This window comes from Dasypus novemcinctus, chromosome 31 (assembly GCF_030445035.2).
Source record: "Dasypus novemcinctus isolate mDasNov1 chromosome 31, mDasNov1.1.hap2, whole genome shotgun sequence".
In the NCBI taxonomy this organism is placed as follows: Eukaryota; Metazoa; Chordata; class Mammalia; order Cingulata; family Dasypodidae; genus Dasypus; species Dasypus novemcinctus.
The window spans coordinates 39,665,045-39,677,531 of NC_080703.1; the positions used below are offsets into that span (position 1 = coordinate 39,665,045).

The 12,487-nt window shown below is 37.7% G+C and overlaps 1 long non-coding RNA gene and 1 pseudogene across 1 annotated transcript in view; one reads left to right on the forward strand and one right to left on the reverse strand.

Moving 5' to 3' along the window:
- Positions 1-2,462: 2,462 nt before the first annotated feature.
- Positions 2,463-12,487, reverse strand: part of LOC105745636 (uncharacterized) — a 44,626-nt gene continuing 34,601 nt past the window's right edge. The window contains exon 6 of the long non-coding RNA XR_001118298.4: positions 2,463-4,616. This is a non-coding gene — a long non-coding RNA (uncharacterized lncRNA). The remainder of the gene's footprint in view (positions 4,617-12,487) is intronic.
- Positions 7,694-8,404, forward strand: LOC101444208 (non-histone chromosomal protein HMG-17 pseudogene; annotated as a pseudogene).

Consider the following 12,487-nt stretch of genomic DNA (forward strand, 5'->3'; position numbering starts at 1 on the left):
ATTTAAATATTCCATCTGTTCCAAAAGTTAAGCAAAATATAGGATATTTAAAAGATATTACAATCAAATTTCTGGAAATGAAAACTACAATGTGTGTGTGATGAAAAAAATACAGTTAATCAGATTAGCAGCAGATTAGACATTGCAGAAGAAAAGGTTAGTGAACATGAAGCCAAAGCAATAGAAATAATACAAAACGTAACACAGAAAGAAAATACAACTTTTAAAATTGGATGGAGCTATGGAACAACTTCAAACAGCCTAATATGTGAACAATTGGAGTCAAAAGGAGAGGCAGAAAAAATATTTGAAGAAATAATGTCTGAAAAATTTCCAGATTTGATAAAAACTATAAATACAAAATCTTAAAAGCAGCCAGAGAAAAAATTAGATATTAGTACAGAGGAAAAAAGATAACGTTGACAATAGATTTCTTGCCACAAACAATGCAAGAATGAAAATAGTGGAGTAATATTTCTAAAGTATTGAAAGAAAAAACAATGAAGGGAAATAATTTTCAGACATAGAAAAGCTAAAAGAATTCATTGTTTCTTTAAGATAAAAAAAGTAATAAATAGCAAGAATGATCAGGAAAGAAAAGATACATATTACTAGTATTGGAAATGAGAGAGATGATATCACTACAAATTCTATAAATATCAAAATAATACCAAGGTAACAGACACAACTTATAAAACTGCAACTGGGATGCAATGCACACATTTCTTTAAAGATACAAACTGTCAAAAACTCACTCAAGTAGAGTTAGAGTAACATGAATAATCTTTACTTATTAAAGACATTGAATTTGTAGTTAAAACCTTCCCACAAAGAAATATCTAGACCCAGATGGCCTGACTGATGAATTTTGGCAAAGATTTAAGGAAGAAACAATGTCAATTCTACACAAATTCTTCCATAAAATTGAAGAAAGGAATATTCTCCAACTCACTCTATGAAGCCAGAATTACCCTGGTATCAAAAACAAATGTACAGGACAGTGAGCCTTAAGGTAAACCATGAACTATAGTACAAACCTAAAATGTGTTTTCATCACTTCTAACAAATGTACCACACTAATGCAAGGTGTTAATAATAGGGTGATATTGGGAAACCCTGTATTTTATGCATGATTTTTCTGTAAACCCACAACTTCATTAACAGAAGAAACAACAAATGTAGAAATTACAAGAAATAAGACAACAAATTAATATCCCTCATAATCATAAATGAAAAATTTCTGATCAAAATATGAGCAATTCAGGCAGCGGACTTGGCCCAGTGGTTAGGGTGTCCATCTACCACATGGGAGGTCCATGGTTCAAACCCTGGGCCTCCTTGACCCATGTGGAGCTGACCCGTGCACAGTGCTGTTGCGTGCAAGGAGTGCCCTGCCACGCAGGAGCGTCCCCGCGTAGGGGAGACCCACGCGCAAGGAGTGCGCCCTGTAAGGAGAGTCGCCCAGAGCAAAAGAAAGTGCAGCCTGTCCAGGAATGGTGCCACACACACGGAGAACTGACACAACAAGATGATGCAACAAAGAGAAACACAGATTCCCGTGCCGCTGACAACAACAGAAGCGGACAAAGAAGACGCAGCAATGGGAAACGGACTTGGCCCAGTGGTTAGGGTGTCCGTCTACCACATGGGAGGTCCGCAGTTCAAGCCCCGGGCCTCCTTGACCCATGTGGAGCTGGCCCATGTGCAGTGCTGATGCGCGCAAGGAGTGCCGTGCTACACAGGGGTGTCCCCCGTGTAGGGGAGCCCCACGCGCAAGGAGTGCACCCATAAGGAGAGCCGCCCAGTGCGAAGGAGGGAGCAGCCTGCGGAGGAATGGCGCCGCCCACACTTCCCCTGCCGCTGACGACAACAGAAGCGGACAAAGAAACAAGACGCAGCAAAAAGACACAGAAAACAGACAACCAGGGGAGGGGAGGGGAATTAAATAAATAAAAATAAATCTAAAAAAAAAAAAAAAAGAAGACGCAGCAAATAGACACAGAGAACAGACAACCAGGGTGGGGGGGGGAAGGGGAGAGAAATAAATAAATAAATATTTTTAAAAAATATATGAGCAATTCAAATTCAATAGTATATAAAATGATAATACATCAAAACCAAGTTTGCAAGATTGTGCAAGGTTCATTTAAAAACAGAAAATTAACCAAAGTACTTCACCATATTAACAAAAGCAATAAAGAAAAACTGTATGATTATCACAACAGATGAAAATATTTGACAAAATTCAACGTCCATTCTTAATTAAAACTCTCAGAAAACTAAGATTAGAAGAGAACATTCTCAACTTGATCAAAGGCATCTATGAAAAACCTAATATCATACTTAATGATGAAACACTAAATAACTCTCCCCTAAGATCAGGAGTAAACCAGCAATGTCCACTCTTAGCACTTCTCTTTAACATAGTACTGGGATTTTTAAAAGAAATAAAAGGCATTCAGTTTGGAAAGGAGGAAGTGAAACTTTATTCATTAACAACATGATCATTTACGTAGAAAATCCAAAGGAATCTCCCAAAAGTATGTAGAAATATTAAGTGAGTTTAGGCAGGGTTGTAGGATAAAAGATCAATATGCAAAAAGCAATTGTATTTCTATATACTAGCAATGAACAATCAGAAATTGAAGTTTCTAAAAAATCATTGACAATGAACATCAAAAATATCAAATAGAGATAAATGCAACAAAAGATGTGATCTTGTGCACTGAAAGCTACACAACACTGCTTTGAGTAAAAGACCTTAATAAATGGTGAGATATATCATGTTCATCAGTAGGAACACAATAATATTGAGATGCTGATCCTTCCCAAACTTATTTATAGATTTAACAAAATCCCATTGAAAATCCCAGCAGACTTTTTTTATAGGAATTGACTGACTGATTCTAAAATTCATACAAAAAAATCAAAGTACCTAGTAGCCAAAACAATTTTGAAGAGAATGAACAAATGTAACATCAACTGATATCAAAACTTACTATGAAACTACAATAATCAAACTAGTTCGGTATAAAGATAGACAAATAGACAAATGGAACAGACCAGAATACAATCTAGAAACAGACCCACACATATACAAATGATTTTCACAAAGGTTCAAAGGCAATTAGGGGAGAAAGATTAGTCTTTTCAACCAATAGTGCAATAATAATTTATCTGTGTGCAAGAAAAAAGTAAACTTTGATTTCTTATCTCCCACTCTAAAAATAAAAAACTCAAAATGAATCCTAGATCTCAATGTAATGATTAAGCCTATAAAACATAAGGAAAAAATTTTACAACCTTGCATTAGATAAATATTTCTTAAATAAGACAGTAAATCATGATCTTTAAAGAAAATATTGATAAACGGGATGTCATCAAATAAAAAAAATTCTCCTTTTTAAAATATACTGTTAAGAGATTATAAAAACAAATTAGACAGTGAGAAAATATTTACAAATCACATATATAATTAAGGACTTGTATCCAGAATATACAAAGACCTTCTATATCTCAATAATAAGAAAACAAGCAATAGGGAAAAGATTTGAATCCATATTTTACCAAAGAAGAAATATGGATGACAAATCAACACATAAGTCCTCAATTTTACTGAATTAAAACCACAGTGAGATAGCATTGCACACCTACTAGATGGCTAAAGCTAAAAAGATAGACTATACCTTGGGTTAGCAAGAATATGGAGTAACTAGAACTTACACACTGCTAATGGGAATGCAAAAGGGTCCAACTACTTTGGAAAGCCATTTGACAGTTTCTAAAAAAGGTGAACCATTTAGCTACATAAAATCTAGTTAATCCATTTCTGGGTGTTTAGCCAAGAATACGAAAGACTTGTGCACAAATATTCATAGCAGATACATCTGAAATAGCCAAAAACTGGAAACAGTATAAACATCCATCAAAAGGTGAAGGGATAAACAAACTGTGGTCTATCAATACCATGGAATAGTATGCAGCACAAAAAATGAATGACGCATTGATATACGAGCAACAACGTGGATGAACCTCAAAATAATTATGCTAACTGAAAGAAGCCAGACTGAGAAAGAGAGAGAGAGAGGGGGAGGGAGAGTGACCATACTGAAGATCCCATTCATAAAAATTTCTGGAAAATGACAACTACTGTATGACAGAAGGCAGATCACTGGTTGCCTAGGCATGGAGTGGCATGAGGAGAAGAAGAAGGGAGGTATTCTAAGGGGCCATGAGGAGAGTTTTGGGAGTGAAGGAGATGCTTATTGTCTTGGTCATGTTGACAATTCCATAGGTATCAACATCTGTTAAAAGTTATCAAATAGTACACTGAATACGCTGTTTGTTTTGTGTCAATTACATTCAATAGATCTGATAAAAAATATTAATATGAAATAAGTAGATCTGATCCTTCCTTTTCATAGGTACCAGAAGCCCTTTAACGAAGACTCAAGGAGATGTTCATGGTGACCCCACAAATGTTCACCAGGCAGGAAAATCTGGGAGGTCCCAGGATTCATCTACATCTTGACCTAATTCCTCTTCGGCTGCAAAGTCTGAAGTAAGCCAAGGTCACAGGAGCTGTGGGCCTGAAGAATGTCAATTTACGGGGTCCTCTTTAAGAAAAGAAATAAAAATCACTATGAATTAGGTACAAAAGTGATTATTAATACAGAACAAGAAATCAGAAAACCTTTCAAATTTTAAAAGGCGGGCAAAAACCAAATATAGCACAAAATCCATAAAATTGAAAACATTTTGTTATTAACCACCTAACACACTGAATACTTTTCGTGCAACTCTTTGATCACCTCTTCATGTGACAATGATTTTTATAATAGCATAGTCTATCGAGAAAATAAGAATGATTATTCAGTCTTTCCTTTTGTAACTTATAGAGAGAGTTAATAATGGTTTATGCAGCATGATTTATTATATTTCTGACAGGAACAAACTTCCTGTTAGACTTCATATTGATAAGAACATAATCTTCTGCTGGCAACTTTACATTTATAATGTTTGGAAGAATTTCTTGAGTCGAGCTTCTGGATCTGTAAATTTCACCCAGGTTTCTCTTACCTGCCTATAAACTTCTAATGGACACAATAGCACCCATCCATTTTGTGAATAAACCTCTCACCCAGTCAGTTCTTGTCCCAAAGCAGGTAACAGTATTTCTCAAAGGCGATCCTCCACCAGGATAGCTAGTCGTACCTTAACTAACCATGGAAGCGTCTTTGACCCATGGAAATACACCCTACTTTAATTTCATCCACAGGAAAACTTTCCCTCACCCAGATGCTAAAATAGTCTGTAGTCATCTCCACAGCTACCCAACCCAAGTAGAAATATGAGGCAGCAGGGGGATTAGAAGTGGAAAAACATAGGAGTCTTAACCAATTGCAGTTCAATTTGCTCTGAATATTTTGGAGAAGCATCTTACTGTGAATGCTTTGCTAGAGTCTCTCCCAGCTCTTCAAAGCTCCCCTGCAAGTGAGGGAAGGATCCTGAAGCTTAAGCTTCGTTAGTTTCACAGTGAAATGACCTTCGAGATAAACCACCTCACTTTGTCCCTCCTGTGTGCTTTCTCCCTCACACCCATATCCCAGCTTCCCTCAGTTTCTTAGTTTAGAGAATAATCGGCAGGCATTCTGCTTTATATGTCATCCATCTAGCACTTGAGAACCATAGCTAAGTTTTCTTATCACGTATAGGAGAAGAGACTGAAAGTACTTTCTGCAAAATGAGTAACGGTCATGATAAAGAGAAATATAATATATTTTGCTTAAAATACAAAATTAATATATTATCTCAGATGAGAAACTCATGTGTATGTACATGTTTTTTAAAAATTAAGCATATGTCAGTTTGCAATTTTTAGTTCTCAGACACAAACCAAAACCCTAGATTTTATTATTCTTACTGGAATTAAAACTTCAATTAACTAGAATTATCAGAGAATGGGGCATTCAATTAATTTTTTCTTCCTAACTTAAAATCGTTAACCAAAACATCTTTATTTTCATTCTTTATTGTTCAGAACCTTGATACCTTGTAAGTGGACAACTTTTCTCAAAGCAAAGAGTATAACCTGAATGTAATTAATTAAGTGGCTGAATTGTTTCAGGAATGTGAACCTGGAAGTCATTTCTCATCATTATCAGAGGTTTAGGAAATATAAAGGTTCTTAATGAAAGTGTATTCTGGGGGGGGGAAGGGGGAATGGGTTATGTCAGTTGCAACTCTACATTGAAGGCAGCACAAAATCCACAAAGTAGCTCCCACTACAAATGGTATGCAATTAAGTTCAGAAGCAGCTCTTACTTCAGAGAAGACTTGATCTAGAAGTTCAAAGTTGTCAGCATGAATCTGAATTCCCTGACTCTGCCCTCTGTCTTGACCCAGTGGCTTCAAATTCAGGTTCTATGCAGTGTTTATGCCAGCAGAATCTGCTCTACCCTAGAAGTAAGAAAACGCTACCACCGTTTGAGAACTCACAAACTTACACAACACAGTTAAAAGTAGCTGCTCAGTCCTAGAAAACTAGCCAACATCACCTTCCATCTTATTGGCTCTGACTGAGGTACCCACCTGTCCTTGAACCACTGGTTAGGGTAGAAAATAGTGGTTGGGGTAAACCAATCTGGGGACACTCCTAAGGCAGGTGACGGGGTCCAGTTCACACAAACTAAATGGTTGTGGGGTGGTAAACAGGTAGTAGCGCTAAATTATCCAAAGAAAAGTAAAGAAAGAATGGGTAAAACTGACTTATAGATTCAAGGTGATCCAAATCAAAATTCCTACAGTCTACTTTAAGAAATAGAAAAGTCAATTATCAAACTTATTTAGAAGGGAAGGGGGTTCCAAATAGTCAAAAACATCCTAAAAAAGAAGAGCAAAGTTGGAAGACTTGCACTTCCTGACCTTGCAGCGTATTATAAAACTACACTGGTCAAAATTATATGATATTGTCGTAAAGATAGACACATTGATCAATGGAATTGAACAGATAGTTCAGAAATAAACTTGCACCTGTATGGTCAAATGATTTTATTTTTTTATTTTTAAAGAAGCTTTAGATTACATAAATGTGACACTGAAAATATAGAGGATTTCCATATAACCCACCTCCTTCCCCTCCCACACTTTCCCCCATTAACATCTTCAATTAGTGTGATACATTTGTTACAATTGAAAACATATTGAAATATTGCTACTAACGGTGGTCTATAGTTTACATTATGGTTTACACTTTGCACTGCACAGTTTTATAGATACTGATAAAATGTATAATGGCCTGTATCCATCACTGCAATGTCATGCTGAACAATTCCAATGTCCCAAAATGCACCATGTTACACCTATTCTCCCCTCTCCCTCCCTTCAGAGCGTCTGGTGACCACTGCCTTTATATCAATGATAAAAGTTCTTCCATTACTAGAATAATAAGTCTACTTTGGTCGATGGTTCCATTCCCCCCTTATGTTTGCTCATTCCTCAATCTTGGGGATTTGGGGATGGTGATTCCCACTCTTCTTCTGATAGAGAGGAGACTAGATCCCATGGGGCAGATGGATGGAACCGTCTTGCTTGCAGTTGTAGATACTCTCTGATTTTGGGATGGGCATTGTCCATCATCATTCTTTTGTTACTTGTCCTGGGTGAGTTCAAAGAACTGGAGAGTAGGAGCAGTGTGAAGAAGAGGCGAGGATGACCCCCGGACCGACCAAAGCCCGTGTGTCGCTGCATCCCCGCGCCCAGCGCCCACGTCCCGCTGCCGCCACCATGCCCAAGAGAAAGGCTGAAGGGGACGTTAAAGGAGATAAAGCCAAGGTAAAGGACAAGCCACAGAGAAGATCGGCAAGGTTATCTGCTAAACTTGCTCCTCCAAAGCCAGAACCCAAGCCTAAAAAGGCTCCTGCAAAGAAAGGAGAGAAGGCACCCAAAGGGAAAAAAGGGAAAGCTGATGCTGGCAAGGATGGGAATAACCCTGCAGAAAATGGAGATGCCAAAACAGACCAGGCACAAAAAGCGGAAGGTGCTGGAGATGCCAAGTGAAGTGTGTGCATTTTTGATAACTGTGTACTTCTGGTGACTGTATAGTTTGAAATACTATTTTTTATCAAGTTTTATAAAAATGTAGAATTTTGTTTTACTTTTTTTTTTTAAGCTATGTTGTTAGCACACAGAACACTTCATTGTTTTGGGGGGAAGGGGCAAATGTCACTAATAGAATATCTCTGAAGCTGGATTAATATGGGAGAAAACAGCTTTCCCCTTAGTTTTTTGAGAGACTTCCTCTTTACTTCCAGAAGGGAATCCCTGACGTTGATAAACATTATTCAACTTGGCACAGATGCCTTGCAGTGTGGAAAAACTAAAATTTGTTTTTATGTCCTCATGACCTATTCTCTCTCTCTGCCTTCAGCATACACTTGACTCTCTTAACCCAGAGACCTGTTGGGGCCTGACCCCAAGAAAATTGGTTACCAGGATGTCAGGCGATCTGGACTTTGCAGTGATGCCATGGATATGGCATCCTCAAAAAAAGTAGCAATTCCTTTTTCAGATTGTGGATAATTCTGCTGTTTTCATTTCATTTCCTGAAAGTCAGGGTCGGCTCGTGAAAAGTTGTTAAACAACATGCTAAACGTGAAATGTCAACCCTCACTCTAAACTTCCCCTGTTCAGAGCATCCAATGAAGACTTCATTGGGTTTTATAGTGGCTTTCTGATTTTGGTAGTCCATTGAAGAAGGGAGTTTGAAAGTTGTTGTATACCGTTAACGATTGTCTGCCCATGTCCTGCCTGAAATGCCATGATTGTTTATGAAAAGTATCTTTAATAAAAGCTGGATACAGTTTGGCTTGGGAAAAAAAAAAAAAACAGAGAGTAGGTGTTGGCTGCAACTCTGCTGAGATTCAGAGGCAACCAGTGTATGAACAGCTGGAGCATTTAAGACTCTGGGGCATACATTTAATAGGTATAATGCTAATTATAGCTTCAAATAAAAAGGCTTAAGAATCATGTGTTGGAAAACTATAAATGAGTCCAACTTTGATACATTATGGGGCTAGGTCATCATATATTCCAGTATAAGTCCCAATGACAGGATACTGAATTCCTGGGGTTATCTGCTCTCTCTCTAGGGTCTAGAAGTCTCTAGAGCCCTCAGGAGGCCCACTGCTTGAGGCACTGTTTACTGTGGCAGTCAGTGAGATCCTACTAAGACATGCCTAAGTATAACCTCTGGAATAACCTCCTGACCCAATTTGAAACCTCATAGTATAAAAATTCATTTTTATTTCCTTTTGGTCAAGGTCTTTTTCAAAATGCATCACTAGTTGGAGCTTGGTAATAATCCCCTGGGTGCTAGGGAGGCTCATCCCTGGGAGTCATTTCTCATGCCAGGGGGAATGTAGTGAGTTTATATGCTGAGTTTGACTTAGAGAGAGGCCATATATGAACAACAAAGAGGCTTCAGGAGGTAACTCTTAGGTAATCTATAGGCTAAGTTTCAATATTATAAGAACACGGGTCATAAGTACAATCAATATCGAGGGCTGGCAAAATGGTCTGTCCTCCTTTGCTAGGCATCGCCCATGTACTTTAGAGATTCTTGCCACTCTATTAGAGAATGTAATAGGACTCCCCACGATGAGAATTCAATGTTTTTTCACTTATTGTGTGGGTCTCCACTCACCGAGACAACCCTCCATGACCACATGAATAAATTCATATTCCATAAAGGCATCACCCCTCCCCACACATCTCCCCACCACTGACACCCCTCACCAATGATCTGCCCCTGCCACAATTGTGATTCTTTTGCAATCCAAAACCTCCCTGAAAACAAAGAAGCTAAATAGTAAATAAATAATTAAAATATATAAAAATAATTTTTTGCATTGTCTTTCATCACTGTAAGATCTGTTATCTTTTATGTACAGTGACGATTTCTTTGGTATGCTCCCTTAGTGTCTTACTTTTATCACTTTATTTTCAAAGAAGCTTTAGGTTACAAAAAAGCCATATGAGAAATAAAGGGGATTCCAATATACTCCCCCATGCCCACTCACATTTTCCTCTACTAATAACATCTTACATGAGTATGGTACATTTCTTACAATTGATGAACAAATATTGAAGCATTGCCGCTAACCATGATCTATGGTTTACATTCTGTACCATACACTTTTACAGTTTCTAACAAAATGCATGGTGGCCTGCATCCATCATTGCAAGATCATGCAGAATAATTCCAATGCCTTAGAAATGCCCCCTGCTCCATCCATTCTTCCTTCCCCCTTTCCTTGGAACCTGTAGTAACCACTAAGTTGCAATCTTTGAAGAATACGGCTCATGGCTACATGCATTAATATTGAGGGCTTGATATGTTGGTCTATCTTCTTTTATCAGGCACTGCCTATGTTCTCAAGAGAATCTTGTCCCTCTATTGGAGAACCTAGCAAGACCCCCTAGGGTGGGAGTTTATTATTTTCTTGTTTATTGTGTGGGTCTCCACCACTGAGATAACATACTATGACAAGAAGAACACTTTCATATCCCATAGAAGCATGCCCCAGGCATGCCTTATCCTGCATATTGCCCTATCTCCAATGCCCTGCACCAGTAACCCAGCCCTGCCATATTTGCCAAAAGAACATTCCCATCATTTAAGTTTTAACCACAAACTACAGAGTTTGTTTAAACCTACAAGGAGAGGTCACCTGTCCCTTCCTCCAGTCCTCACCCCAGTCCCAAGATTAGTCTTACCCAAACCCCCCATCCTCCTCACCCTCAAATTCCAGCACTCACATCCCTGCACCACTATCACCCCCATGTACTACCAAATCACTCCTTCCACTTTATCATAGGTTTTACCCATATTGAGCATTGGCTCACCAAGTTCTACTCCCTCTCTGTATCCTGGTAACCTATTTTGCAGACTAGCTCTGTAAGTCTGCTCAATTTTCTTAAGTCATATCAGTGAGGTCATGTAATATTTGTCCTTTAGTGACTGGCTTACTTAACTCAACATAAAGTCTTCAAGATTCATCCATGTTGTCTTATGTGTCAATACTGCATTCCTTCTTTTAGCTGAGTAATATTCCACTGTATATATATGCCACAATTTGCTTATCCATTCATCTGCTGGTGTACACTTGGGTTGCTCCCAATTTTTGGTAATAGTGAATAATGCCACTATAAACATTGGTGTGCATTTATTTGTTCATGACCCAGCTTTCAATTCTTCAGGTATATACCCAGCAGTGGCATTGCTGGGTCATATGGCAGGTCTATAGTTAGCTTCCTGAGAAACAGCCAAACCATCTTCCACAATGGCTGCACCATTCTACATTCCCACCAGCAGTGAATAAAGGTTCCCTTTCCTTCACATTCCCTCCAACACTTGCAGTTCTCTGTTTTTTTTAAATGCCACCAGTCTAATAAGTGTGAGATGATATTTCATTGTAGTTTTGATTTGCATTTCCTGAGTAGCTAGTGATGTTGAGCATCTTTTCATGTATTTTTTAGCAATTTATACTTCCTCTTTGGAAAAGTGTCTATTCAATCTCTTGCCCATTTATTAAATGGGTTGTTTGTCTTTTTATTTTCAAGATGTAGAATTTCTTTATACATGCTGGATATTAGGCCCGTTGGATAAATGGTTACTAAATATTTTCTCCTTTTCAAAAGACTGCCTTTTCACTTTCTTGACAAACACCTTTGAAGCACAAAAGTTTTAAAATTTTGAGCAGGTCCCATTTATCTATTTTTTCTTTCATTGCTTGTGCTTTGTGTGTAAATTGGATGAAACTATTTCCTACTATGAGAACTCATAAATGATTCCTTACATTATCTTCTAGGAACTTTATGGTTTTGGCTCTTATATTGAGATCTTTGATCCATCTTGAGTTAATTTTTGTAAAGGGCATGAGATGGCAATCCTCTCTCATTCTTTTGGATGTCGATCTACAGTTCTCCCAGCACCATTTGTTGAAGAGGCCATTCTGTCCCAGTTGAGTGGTCTAGGTGGCCTTGTTGAATTTCATTGACTGTATATGCAAGGATTTGTATCAAAACTCACAATTCGGTTCCATTGGTACTTCTATCCTTGTGCCAATACCAAGCAATTTTGACCACTGTAGCTTTGCAGTATGCTTTAAAGTCAGGTAGCATGATTTCTACAATCTCTTTTTCTTTTTCAATATGTTTTTGACTATTCAGGGTCCATTGCCCTTCCAAATAAATTTCATAATTAGCTTTTGCAATTCAATAAAAAATGTTGTTGTAATTTTTATTGGGATTGAATTAAATCTGTAGGTCAATTTGGGTAGGATAGACATCTTAACAATATTAAGTTTTCCAATCCATGAACATGGAATATTCTTCCTCTTATTTAGGTCTTCTTTGATTTCCTTTAACATTGTTGTGTACAAGTCCTTTTCATCTTTAGTTAAGTTTATTCCTATTTGATTCTTTT